We start from the raw sequence: 14,105 nt of genomic DNA, 5'->3' as shown, positions 1-14,105 counted from the left end.
GCCTTGGAAAGCTGTTATTGTATGGGTTTATAGCTGTTGACTTCAGTAAGCGTTGGACTAGGACCTATTTTCAACATGATATTAGACCTACAAGAGCATTGGGAACCATTTGGATTGTGCTTCCAGTTACCAAGGCAAGCCTTTCAGACAAATTTTGGGAGGAAAAAACACTATTGCTATTTCTCTGTCAAACAAAGAGGGAAAAAAAAGGATTTTCTTACTGAGAATTTGTGAGGTTTAAGCAATTGTGGAGTACAGTCCTAGCGCTGCACGTGAATGCAACTTTTTAGTATTAATATACAATCATCCAGAAAGCTGTCTCAGTTTGGTAGTAATGATTTTATTTGCATGTTAGTGCCTTCTGTATCTGTGGATTATGGGTACCAATCTGGAGTGGCATACTAAGGACAAAGAACGTGAAAAACTACATCTTGGAAGCCATCTAAACTTGGATAGTTCAAGTCTCAAGGGGCAAAACTGTTATAAGTATTCCTGTTGAGTAGTAACAAGTAGTCCCATTAAACAGTAGCTAGAAATCGGCATGCATCCGAGACAACCCAGCGACATTTATTCAGAGACCGATTTGTGGGTGAGATGAGCCATGGTGTCTTTGTACTTTGCTCTGAAATACTTATCCCCTGAATATCCCTTTGAGCCCCCAGGTTTCCAGAGGCTGAGGCTGCCTCTTAATCTTTGTTTACATTCACCTCATGGAGATCAGTATTTTCTCATTACAAATTGCTGTTCTTTTTACATGACAATAAAGGTAACTTTTAGCCCAGAGATTGAGCCAGTTGTTCCATTTAACTGAACTAGCGATGTATATTTAGAGGCTTTCTGAATCAGAAGAGTTTGTGTGTATATGTTCTTAGGAGAATCTTTGCTGTCAGGGACTTTTTTTCCTTGTATAAAGACTCTTTATCAGAGCTCACGCAGTATGCTTTGTAGGCGCTGAGGCCATAAGAAGTTTCTCCCAGCTATACAGAAATATTTTTTGCCTTTAATCATTTAGTATTCCACAGAAATAGTATTGTCATCATCTTTTTTTTCCGTGCACAGTTCTGATATAAATGCATCTTTTATGTCCGCTGATTTGACCAAACCAGTATGTTATTTTAGCTAATTTTCATTAACAACTTGGGGTATTCTAGCTGCGCAGTAGCTTTTTCATTGTGTTTCTATGCTACTTTATTATTGAATGAAATTTAATACATTGCTTATAATTAGCAGTGAGGAATGTTACCCTATCATCAGCTCACTGCTATGAGGCTTGCTTAAAGATTTTAACAAAGAAATATTCTTTACTCTTGAAATGCTTTGCAGTTCTACCCAGGCTGCTGAAAATAAACATTGTTCTTGAACTAAACTCTCCACCCCCCCCGCCCCCCTTTCCAAAACAAACAAAATATTTTCAGTAGCCATCAGATAGAAATTTGACTCTAACTACATGCTTTGTCTATTCATGTTGTGTAGTAGGGGTCCAGAGAGTGATAGAAACTGAATTCACTTTAACATAGCATCAGGTGCTGGCAGAAATAAGCAGCATGTGTGTTGAAAGGTACAATGAGAATTACGTGCTTGTGTAAGCTACTATTTGCATATGCGAAGTGAGGTGGGTTCTGGGTCAAACTCAGAAATCCTTACTCAACTGTAACACCTGATTCACAATATAAATTGGAATTTTGTATTAGTTGAGTTTCCAAAGACCATCCCGTTTCTTGCACGACTATGGGTTTCAGTCGGGGCAAATCTCTAGTACTCAACACCACAGTTTTATTTGTCACCTCTTGCTCCAGAATCAGGATGCAGAATTTCAAGGGAGTCCCTTGGAGCTGTTGCCCAGGTCTCTTTTGCTTGTTAAGTCACCATGCCATTGCTCACACTCCTGGGCATCACTCTGGGGAGCCCAGGAAGCCAGGTGGCTTCTGCCACTCATAGCAGAGCCCCTGTCTGTGGCTGGGTACCTGCAGCACCCAAAGCCCCAAAAAGCACCCCAAAATGGGCTGTCCAGTCCAGCTCTGCTCAGGGGACCTGCTGCAGAAATGGTAAAGCATCGAGTGCTGTAGTGATTCCTTTGGAGTAGACTGAAGGAACATCTTAAAAATATGATCACAATTGGTAGCAGTGAGGTTATTAATTTGGCTATGGTTTTGCTTATGCTTGTATGTGCCCAAGCCAGGTCAGGCTGTGGCTTGGACCCAGGAGGTGTTGCAGGTTGGTGCTGGTGTGGAAGTGCCCAGATGGAGAGAGGAATCATTCAGCATAAGGACTTGTCACTCTTCCCTGGGTTGTTCTGGCCTTCTTGTACTGTCCCAAGTTCTTTTACTAAGCTCAGTATGCCACACTAAGGTCCTCTCCATCACAAACTCTTCTGAAACCCAAATTTAAAATAACAACATTAATGTTGTTTCATTTCCTTTGGTGGTTCTTTTTTGTTTGTTTATTTCCTTGTTTTGAATTCAGTTTATGACTTTGGTGTCTCTGCTGTATAGGACAATTTTGTCATAGCTCTGCACAGACATTACTTCTCGGCAGCAGCCTAAAACAAAACAAGAGGGAGAGAGAAAATGGAGGAGATTGTCTCCTAGTTACAGAACAGATTGTTTGTTTGTATTGAAAAAGAGACTAATTCTTAAAGAATGCACTGTAATTTGTATTGTAGATCTATTTCGTGCAAGTTGTAAGTGCAGCCATGCGTTAGAGTGTCTGCAAAAATTAAAACTTTGAGATGTTGGAAAAGCTTTATTCAATTTGTAATTTGTGCAAACATTTTAATCTCCTGTACAGAAGACCTGTGAAATCTCTTCAAGCTCAGAAGGTTTAATTTTTCAGATAGAGCTTTTCCAAGGGGGCCCCCATGTAAACAGGGTCAAACTGTCAAATGCAAATCACATCCTTGGCCTCTGTACCTGTCTTGATCAAACTTGCACTTTCCACCTCTGCTATGTGAGCTACCAAAGAAAAGTACTGTGGTTGGTCCTGCATGGTCCATGGGCAATGTCAGCTATGACTTCTGAAGGAGACCTGAGTATGCATCAGCTACAGGTATCCCTGCCTATTCTAGTTCTAAATGGCTTTTAATAAAGTGAAGAAAACAAAATACAACCAGTGAGCCAGCATTACCATTGGATCCTAGAATGAGAAGGAAGAAATGAGCTTGTCCAGCAGCCATGTTAGAGATTCAGCTTTGAGCTACTTTGATGGTTCTGTGACCGCTTCAGTCAAAAAGATAAATGAAAATGAAGTACCAGTTTATTGGATACCTCCCAGTCCAAAATGGCTGTGCCAGGATGGGGCATGGATGGATGCCTGTGACAGTTCTGCAATAGAGGTTTTTCAGTGAGAAACACTGACAAAATGAACAGAACTGTTCATTACTACCTTTGAGTGGTGTACCTTGAGGGTCTCTTCTGGGACCAGTATTATTTAATATCTTCTTCAATGACATAGATGGTGGGCAATGACATAGAAGGGGGCTTATAAGAAAGAACAAGAGAGAGTTTTTACAAGGGAAAAGTGCAGCAGTTTTAAACGGTTAGAAAGTAGATTTAGACTGGACATTGGAATGATATTTTTCACAATGAGGGTGGTGAGACACTGGAACATGTTGCCCAGAGAAGTTGTGGATGCCCCACCATTGCAAGTGTTCAAAGTCAGGTTGGATGGGGCTTTGAGCAACCTGGTCTAGTGAAAGATGTCCCTGCCTAGAGCAAGGGTGTTGGATTAGATGATCTTTGAAGGTCCCTTCTAACACAAACCATTCTATGATTCTACGACTCTAGATTGTCTGGCTTGAAGCAGGTATGCCGAGTGTTTCAACAGCATGAGGCACAAGCTGTTGGAAAACAGCACAGACAGCATCTCAAATTTGACTTTAAAAATCTCTTAAAATGCTCTTGAAATATTTCCATGAGTGTGGTGAGGCTCTGTTACATCCTTTTCAACCTGCCCTGGGACATAGTTTAGAGGTGGACTTGACACTGCTAGGTTAATATTTGGATTTGATGATCTTAAAGGTATTTTCCAACCAAAATGATCTTATGGTTCTATGACGAAGGTACAGATTTGGAGTGTGGCTTGCCTCAAAGGCACTCTCCCAGACAATTTGGATGCTGAGCTCGTAGTAATACTGAATGGTGTGCCATAGACAGGCTATTTGATGCTTTACACACACACAGTCATCAATGGCTTCCTGCTTGGGAACTGTGGTATTCAGACACATTAGCAGCACCAGCAGCAAAGACACGTAAACACATTTACACCCATTAAGTCAAGGCCAGAAAAATGTTGTCTCATTCCCACTGACTTGCTCACTACTGCAGGTCCAGCTCATGTGCTGGGGCGGTTTCCAGAGCAGTCCAGACTGGTGGCTGCAGCCCAAGGAAGCTCCATGACGTTGGGTTTGACTGAAGTACGGGCCAATTTCAAGGCCATTGCTGTTTGTTCTTCTGCTCTGTTGTGTGCTTGGGGTATGATGGCCATTTTGGTCATAGTTTATTCCTGGCATAATGTTTATTCTTCAGAGTCTCCAATGGGTTGCCAGTTTCACTGTTCATGACGGAAAGATGCGCAGAGATGATGTTGAAACCCACCATCAGGATATGTTTGGGCAAAGCCCTGCTATTTCATAATTAGCCCTGATGCTTTTGGCCCAGCTACTTCAGAATCAGCTCTAATCATCTTATGAAACCAAATATCAGTTTTTTTGGTTTTTTGTTTTTTTTTTCTTGGCTCTGGCAGTGCTCCTGCAGTGATGTTTGATGTCTAGCTCCGGTGATACTTCTAGTGAGTTTGCATGACCAAGTGATCAGGATGGGAGCAATCACACCTAGACTGTCCTTAAACACAGGCATCAGTGGAGTACATTGCCATGGTGTTGTCTGACACCACAGGGTGACAATTCTGTGGCTGCAGTGTATCAGCCTTGCTCTGTATCGGAGCTGGTATTTTTGTGCCTTCATGTGTGCAGATGCCAACAGGCACCACTTTACAGGCAACTGTGAATGGACTGTGCTTACCACCGAAGATTTCCAAAGTGCTCCAGAATAAGATCCAAATGGCTGGGAATACAGGGAGTGAAACCAGATTCTGTTAATTTGCTTGTTAATTGATCTACTGATTGTTTTTTAATGTATTTTGTGGGTATGTGTGGGTTTTTTTACAATGCAACTCCAGCCTCAGTAGCCTTAGAGGACTTCTACACACATGTTGCAATTGGGTCTTTGAAGGCAATGATTCATAGGTGGGTTTGGCCTGACTCCATAGAAAATTGATTTTGATCCCTTCCAACAAGGGGCACGACTGCCAGTCTGTGTCAGCCAGCACACACTCTGTTCTCCGTCTGCGTATGCACGTTTCCTGTGAACCCATGACAGATCTGAGCATGTGTGTGGCAGTGTTTTTCTTTTCTGAGCTAAAAAACGCAGTAGTGATGGTCCAAGGCAAGCCAAACCTAAGCACTTGGATACTTTGGGAATGTTCCTGTTATAACAGATAAGGAAACTTCCATGGCACAGAAGGGATTTTGCAAATCCAAATGAAAAGCAGTGATCGGAAAGCTCATTAGAATATAGTCATTAATTCTCAAGCTAAATTAACAAGGTTAAATATAATTTAGTGGGTTTCTCAATGTAGGTCTGCCCGATCCATTAACAAGAGTTTAAAACAAACACTCTGTGATAACCACATTTCTTAAGAGCTGCATCAAAAGTACTTTTGCAGAAGGTCAGCCCTGGATCTGTGATATTTTGGGCTACCCTGTGCTCTTGGGACCACTTTCAGTGTTTAACATGCAATGAATAAATAAGCACTCTGTCTTTTTCTTTTGTTCCTTCTTTTTCTTCCCCCGAGTGTGAACGGTTCTGAGAAACAATATTGGCAGCAGGAACACCTTGTGCAGAGCTGAAGGAAAACATCTCCTCTGACTTGAGCTGGCTCCCACTAATTACATAGCTGGAGATGGACCTTTAGGGAAGCTGCCCCATGGCATTGTCCTGGACAATCCTCACCAAATTAGGGCCAGTCAGGCCGAATGCAAAGAGTGTGGTGATTATCGAGATTATTTTCTTTTTAAACATACTGCTTAGCTCTACTTTGCTGGGTGTTGGTTTTCAAAAGGCACTTATAATAAACGTGGGCCATCTATATATAGCTCAACTTTTGTTCGTTTGCACAGTTCAGAAAACCTACTGTTTGAGGTTAGCCTTGAGTAAACTTGTACCATTTACTTTGGGGCATTTCAAAGGGAACAAAAACACAAATCATGATGAGGCTAATAAGAAGTTTGGGTGTTTAGTTTAAATGTGTACACAGCAATCATTGTAGAGGAAGTCCTTCTCTTTGGGAGTACATTATTATTAAGCAGCATTGCTGTTTGCCTGGTTTTGTCTGGTCCGCAATTTGCATTCACTTGATGGATTGCCAGGGTCGGAGGTGCACTACTTGGGAAACACTGAAGTGCTGTCTCAGCAAACTCTTAAGAGGAAGGGAACACTAATACAAGCATTTGCCCAAACTCCTTGAGTCTTCTTAGGCTTCCTTAGGCTGTGCTAGATCAATATGACAGTTTGCTAAGAAGCTTTGGACATGCATTCACAAACTCTCTCTATTGCCTTTCTTGGCATGTTATTCAGGAGGTAGCTGCTAGTGAAACATGCCTTCTACCAGCACAGAAGATTTATACATGCATTTTCTTCTCCTGCTAAGTGATTTATTTACTAGCAATAATGCCTTGCAGAGCTGCTTGGTCCAGTTTGCAGAACTCATTATGTCGACCCTCAACAATCTATAGATGAATGGGATCACTCTCTCTCTTGTTTGCGTTTTAGTTTTTCTTCCCCCGTCTCTCTATCCCCTCTTTTTAATGTGTTCAATTGGCTGCAATCCTTCTGTTCAGTATAATGAGATGATCCCAAGCTGGTGAACATTTATTTCCATGCTATGCACAGGGGTAAGTTCTCTTGTGCCACCTGCCTCACAGCAGTGAAGGGGTTTGCTTGCTTTAATTGTAATCAGTTACTTTTACTGTCAGTTGTTTGCAAATGGACAGGCCTATATGGGAGACAGTTTATACAGCTTATTTCCTGTGATGTACAAGCCCTGCAAAATAGAGAAAAAATGTAACATTGTGCAACTTTTTAATGGTGAGATCTTTGCACTGGCCTTTACTCACAGAGAACTCAAATCTCTTCTGTTCTTGGGCCACCGAAGTCTCGCGCTGGTGCCTCTCAGCCTTCCTGCTCCTTGGCTGGCTTTGATTCCTGCTCTTCCTGAGCACTTGGTGAGATTCAGCCCTTTTGCTTCCCTCTGGCAGAGGGTGGGAAATCGGCTCCTCTGACAGCTCTCATTGTCAATCCCTCAGCTGGGAGGTTATGCTGAGGTGACAGGTGACCAACTTATTCCCGTTTTGATCTGTGAAGCACTAGCGGTGCTCCTCGTGTCACTGACAGGAGGGGTGGAGGCAGCCTGGGCTTAGATGTGCAGTTTTTGTGGCCCCATGGCCCCAGTGTCAGGGAGGTGCTGGCCCAGCTCGGCAGGACAGAGCTCGTGGCCCCCTCCGTGGCTGCTGGCAGAGCAGGCAGCAGGACCATTCCATCACCTATGCACCAAGTTTTGACTTAGCAGTGGAAAATGCAATTCAAAATTTGGTTTTCACCATCCTTCTGGGAGTGGGAAACCTTGTCCTGGTCTTCCCACTTCACTCAAGTCTTTGTTTAGGGAGCTCCCCAGCACATTTGCATTATCCTCTTCCCTAAATGACTGAACAGATACATGATTCCTTGGACATGTAATTTAAAAACGTTCCAGGGCATCTTAAGCTGTTTCGCATTTTATTAGCCCTGTCAAGTTCTAAGCACACCTTGAATAAATTCATAGTTGGTGGTTATGGCATATGTACCTTGGCTATCGTGGGTGGATAAAAAATGTTTTATAGCCCCGAGGAGCATCAAAAGAGCTAGCTTGCTCCATGCAATGAGAGGAGTGAAAAAGTTGGATTAAATCATGTCTGTCTGCCTGTGGTTGAACTAGCAATGGGGTATTTTCAATCAGAGGTCAGGGCTGTGGTCAAATTTCTGCTTCAGTTTTTGCTTGCTGTAATTTTCCCTCATACCAGATTCTCTGTGAAACTCCAGAAGGACCGAGACACTCTGTGTCTGACCTTTCAGGGCAGAATTTTTCAGACAGTCCTGTTTCAACTGAACTCGCTGCCAGAGCATGCAGGAAGGAAGCGACATGTGTTAGTCATACACCCCGGTGTGTGTTTAGCATCCAATTTGTGTACAGTCCAGGAATAACCCGGCATAATTCGGCAGAGCTGGACTCACGCTTAGATGTTTTGATGTTTGGGCTAGGAGGGGATTTCTTCACACATGAAACAGGCTTTCAGAGCTCGGGAAGGATCAATACCTCCCTCCGGGGGAGCCTGGGCAATGAAAATATTTTTGCAATAGATGCCGGAGCTCAACCTGTGCACGGGTGTCTCGGGCTGAACGAGTGCATTTCAATGCTGGAGTTTACCTGAGTTTACCCACCCAAGACAGACCCACTGTGAGTGCACGGAGACATCACTGTCCCGGCTGCGCAGGCAGCACCGTGCCCCGGGGATGGCTGATGTACGGTGCGGGAAGAGCCCAAGTGTGCTCACCTTACTCACCAGCTTTTGGAAACTGTGCTGGGGCAGCTGCGCCAGGCTTGACATCTTGAAACAACGTTAATTAAAAGTAACTTTTTAATCCTTGAGGGCAGAGAAACCAGAAGTGACAGTCTCCTGGCTACGGCCCTTCAGTTTTAATCCCAGTTTTGACTTTTTGCCTGGGATCGACAAGCCACAGAGAACAAAAACATATTTTAAGAAGTTTCTTTCAAAGCAGATGAATGTTAATCATGAGGGTGGGACTTTTTTTTTTTTTTTCTTATTTTTGCCTGCTGCTGGTCTGGAGAAACTGGAACAGCAGTCAGCCTTGCTCTGAGTGGGTATCGTTCTGCTCCTGTACCTAGGCAGCATTTCTGCTCTTAGGTAACCACTTTTACACATTGTGTCTGGCTGTTTGGGGGACTTCAGGCTGCCATGCAGGATCAGTGGCCCTTCGCATCACACGAGCGTGGTGCTGGGACAGTTTCTGTGAAGGGTCCCTGACTGTGGTGCCTTGTAGTGGGAGGGACTGGGATGAGCCAGTATTTGGATTCATGCAGTTGGATATCTTTGGAAATGGGCTCTTTGAAACCACACTGGAAGTGATGCAAGGGAGGCAGGAGATGCCGTTTCTCTTCTTGTCGCAAGATCCCACCCTGTGCTCCTTCTGACACAATGTACTGTGTATCAGTGCATCCACCGCTTCACAAGGAATTGTCCTGTTAGCGGCTGGGAATACTTGAGCAGACGTCCTCAGCTACCTGCCTAGCACAACAAGCCCGGGATTTCCAAATAACCCATTGATCCAAAGATGTGTGTGTGCTGTACCACAATTAACATTCCTTCTGAGTGCCTTGCATTAAGTATCTCTATATGTGTCTTGAAGGAAGCTTCTGAGAGATTGTCTTTTATGGAGGAGTTATAAGAGATTTCTTATGGCTGAGTTCACCTATAGAAAATACAGAATTGTTAGTCTATGTAGTTCAAGAAAGAAACTGAATTAGCCAGACCCAGACAAGAATAAGTTAACAGTACTCACTAAGGAGCCTTGAGTGGAATTAGAAAAGGGAAAAATGTCCTGCTGATAAAAACAAAAGCCTAAAAACTCGAAGAAACCCTTCCTTCCCCCATCCCCATCTAATCAGTCCAGGACAGAGTGGGAGTGGGGGTAGGAGGGAACACAGGATCTGCTTGATGCCAGTGGTGTATCTCCTCCTTTCCTTCTTTATTTGACCCTCTTTTAGAGGAATGTTTAGCAAAGCTGTTTATTTTGCATAAACCCAAGTAATAACGTGGCCCCGAGTGACAGGACCTGAATGAAGATGACAGCAGTTTGATTTAACGATTAGCCACCTGACCCGATAGCACCTCTGGAATCTCAACTGCAGAATAAATTCCTATTCTTCCCTCATGGGCTGCATGTTAATCACGGGAAGAAAAGCAAAGGGTGGTTGCAATAGGGCCATTGTTCCTAGGGGTGAAGGCTTGAAAAGAAACTGCCCGTCCCTGCCTGCTTTGTGCTGGCTTCACGCTGAGTCTTGGACACTCAAGTTTCTTTAACTGCTTCTGTATCCCCTGCCCTCCCTCCCTATGAAATACTGGTTTCCAGTGGGCAGATTCAGCTGGGTTCATTCACCAAGGGACTTGCCTTCTCCCCAGATTATTGCTATATAGTTTCTAATATTTGTTTCAGCTGAAAGTCAGTGCTCACAGTGCGGGAGTCTCTCTATTTGCAGAGTTAGCGGAGCAAGTCGCTGAGGGATTCCTGCTTTTTCCAAATGTTCCCTAAAGCAGCTTAGCAAAGTGGTAGGGCTTTGTTTTGAAGGAAACCAATTTGGGGAAAAATCTTGCTGTGCTTTTTGTTCCTCCCTCCCCTCCCCCTGCCCTCCCAGCTCTTTCAAAGCCCCTGCATTAAGCGTGGCTGTAATGGTACAACCCTCGCTTTCGTGGGCTAATATTCACTTACAGTTCAGCCTTCCAGCTTGGTAGCACAGGGAGAGATGTGGCAAAGGGGAATTAAAAAATGATTGCAAAGTCAATGGTTTAAAGAGTAATTACGGAGTCATTAAAGGTTATTACAGGGAAACGTTCAGCTGAGCAGCGATTAGCATTCCTGATACCTCAAGTTCACCACAGTTTGAGGGCACAAGTGAGGTGAGTTGCAGAGATCTCTGCCATGAGGGGATGGCAGCAGCTCCCAGCCCCGCGTTTGCCTCCTGCCTCCCCTGGGGCCACCAGCTCTGCCATCAGCTGCACCTCAGGGTCATGCCTGGCTCCAAACTCTGCCCTGCTCAGCTCAGAGCAACACTCGCTCGGGTCAGCTTGTGGCTAGCGATTCCAGCCAACCATTCAGAGCCGTCTTGCTCCTGACTGGCTTTCTACTCATGCGAAAACTTTCAGGTGCCGTCAGGATTCCACTCTCTCACAACATGGGTGGTAGAGGGCTGCATGCTGCCGTTTGCACCTGCAAATAATTTTGGTGGTTAAAACTCACAGCAGGCAAATTCTTAAAACCAGCACCTCAGCATTGCCCTTTCACGGTCACCACGATGCATGGCTGTGTCACCTTAGAGCCCCTGGGGTCTGGGATGCTGTCCTTGGCACGGACAGACTTTGCTCAGCCCTGGTGGAAAGCTGTGAAAGCCTGGTGTCCCTCCATACTGTCACTGTGAAAGTCCTGAAGACCAGCAGCAGCAGCAAACAGTGTTTTTTCTTGTGTGTTTGTGCTTGTCCATATGCAGTGAAAAAAATAAACACAAATCAAAGTCAGGTCTGTTTTGTCGGTGTGAGAGAAGTAAAACACTGGCCAAAGTCCCTGGCATTTTGTAGTTGTGGAGGCCAAGTAAGTTTTTAAACAGATAAAACACATACGTAAAATAAAACTAAGTATTAATGACAGTATTAGCAAGTTATAAATATTTAGGTACAAAGCAGGTACCACTCTCATTGCTCAGGCAGTTGGCTTCTGGTCTGTGCTGCTGTTTGGATTTTCTTTTGAACACTGAAAAGGGCATTAATATGTTGCCAGGAAATATTATTTCCAAGGTAAATTTAAAAAAAAGAAATGAGTGCAGCAAGCCAGGAGAAGAGACAGACCCTGCCAGAGCCCGGCGTCAGGGCAAAAATGCACTTGTGCTTGAAGGAAAGCGATGGACGGACACATCTGAGGTGGGCGCCTGGGCCAGAAATGAAGACTTAGTTGTCCTTTTTTGGGTAAAATAAAATGGGATTTGTTTTCAGGTTAAAAAGAGGCGTATTTTTTTAAAAAGAGGGATGATAAAAAGTGACTTTTTTTTCCTCTCTGAGGGCAAAAAACACTTAGTCTCCTTATAGACTGACACCTCAGGAAGAAAACACTGCTGCCTTTTTACTATGTAGCTCTCCATGTCTCCCCCGGACAGACAGACAGACAAGGCACGTCCCGCCAGCCCAGACAACTTCTCTGGGGATTTCAGCCCATCCAAGGAGGGAGCCTGCACTCGGAGTCTGTCCGGGCAGCTGGTATTCATTTCTGTTTTACAAGAAAGCCTCTCACTGCAAATAGCTTTTGCAGATTTCTAAGATGTCGGAGCAGCGTAGGGCGGGGGGCCGCATTTTTGGCTGCATGGGGCTCACCAGCCTCTGTGTTTCCCCCTACATCAGATCCGTGCTAGTCTTCTGCCAACAGGGGGATTTTCATGCTGTTCAACCAAAGCTCATCCAAACACATGCAGTTAATTCAGTTGATTTAATTATTCTTGCAGCCTGCTCCCACCCTCTTTTCCTAAATCTTGTGACGTCTCAAATGGGGACTGGTGGAGATGAGACTTTACATACCGGGCTTTGGAAGCCCAGCAGCAGCAGAAAGATAACCAGGCATCATGGCTGGAGCATGGTACACACTGAACGCTTTACATCTGAGCTAGGGGTGTTTCTGAGGCTGTCAGCTTTGCCAGGTATCCAGGGTTGAGGCAGAGCCTCTCGCTGCTGGTGCAAAGGAGCCAGTTCCCAGACCAAGAGCTGGTTTGGGCTGAGAGTTGGCAGTTTGCAACACGCTGAGAGAGCAAGGAGTTACCCTTCAGCAAGAAAAGCAGCAAAGAAGGAGCCACAGCCGCTGCAGGCATTTGGGAATATTTCTCTCCTGTTTTTGTCCCCCACTGATGGAAAGAAGGGCAGCCATGGGGTATCTCTTATGTTTAACTGAACAAAAGATGCTGGAGATAAGAAAGACCTAACTGGAGCAGGCATTGCCCTCAGCCCATCTGACTGCTCCCCAACCTCCCAACAGCATCCACGCACCGCCATGCCATGGAGTGGAGCTCCACAAAACGTCAGTGCAGGAGCAGAAGCATCAACTTAGGTCAAGGTCTGTCTACCCCTGGCTCCAACTTCGGACAAGGGTAAGTGCCCAGTTTGCAGAGCAGGTGTGCAAGAAGGGAGCCAGCACGCCACACCGCTTCCATCAGGATTCTCACAGCCTTGCAAGGTTCAAGGACTGTCCAAATTGCAGGTGGCATCATTGGATTTTTCTTCCGTGAATTTGCAGTCATTTTCTGAAATGGCATATCTTCGTAGTGCAAGCACCATCCAACAGTGAGGAATGCCACAGCTTAGCATTGCACTGCATGCAGGAACATCTTTGATCACCTTAGCCTGCATCCCCTCAGTGTTCTTTGGTGGCTTGCAGGTCTTGCAAGGGAAGAGAATGTGAACTAGCAACCTATAGCACTGTCTTTATCCCAGCCACAACTTGCTGAACATCTTTCAGTTGTTCTTTTGCAAACTAATGAGCATAGATCCGCTTACTCTCTGCATTCAGCTTTGTCACAGGAGCAGAGCTCACTCTGCCCAACCCAAGGATCCTCACTTTCAAGTGCCTCAAGTAGGAAATGTTTCTCTCCAGGCTTCCTGAATAGTCAAAGGAGAGAAAAATCCTCTTCCCAGCAGGAGAGCTGGGCCACCCGGTCTGATCCCCTCATCTTTCCTCTTTCTTTCTGCATTGTCTTTATAGGGAAAAACCTTTATGTAGAGACCTATGGTGGGTGTTCAGGTGGTGTGATTGTCACCCTGTGAGATAAACAGTTCCTATCTGTGACTTTGAAAAGGAGTGAGTGACTTGGTGCTGCTTGGCTTTTTGTGGGTTCCTACCAGCTAAGATAGGGTGCTTCTGGGCTTTTGGGGGTTGTTTCTTTATTTTGATTTTTTTTGCTTTTGTTTTTGGAATATTTTTTTTTTTTCCCCAAGGAATGGATGCAGTGCACATCTTCAAAAACTGGCTCCTCTGGTTATATACTGGCAATTGCTGGTATCCTCTGAGAATTCAGGCTATACTCCTTTTTCTGTAGGCTGCTAATGGTATGTAGTCCTGTATTCATAGTCAGCCAGATATATAGCTTCATGGTGAGAGTCCTTTTTGCCTGTCTTGCCCTGTCTGTTTGTATTTCAGTTGCAGGGGACTTGCAGTCCCTGCCTCAGATGTATCCTCCAAGGACCA

The 14,105-nt window shown here is 44.7% G+C and overlaps 1 protein-coding gene across 8 annotated transcripts in view; it reads left to right on the top strand.

Moving 5' to 3' along the window:
- The window catches only part of GLI2 (GLI family zinc finger 2), a 194,597-nt gene that overhangs the window by 87,807 nt on the left and 92,685 nt on the right, over window positions 1–14,105 (top strand). The window contains exon 1 of one of the 8 annotated variants that reach the window (XM_071810867.1): window positions 12,653–13,011. The exons of the other annotated variants lie outside the window; for them this stretch is intronic. The gene's annotated coding sequence lies outside the window, so the exon portion shown is untranslated. Of the gene's footprint in view, window positions 1–12,652; window positions 13,012–14,105 lie in introns of those variants that run through there. 8 annotated transcript variants of the gene reach the window in all.

This window comes from Patagioenas fasciata, chromosome 7 (genome assembly GCF_037038585.1).
Source record: "Patagioenas fasciata isolate bPatFas1 chromosome 7, bPatFas1.hap1, whole genome shotgun sequence".
Taxonomy (NCBI): domain Eukaryota; kingdom Metazoa; phylum Chordata; class Aves; order Columbiformes; family Columbidae; genus Patagioenas; species Patagioenas fasciata.
The sequence above is the reverse complement of the archived record's forward strand: the minus strand, read 5'-3'. Positions and strand labels throughout refer to the sequence as shown.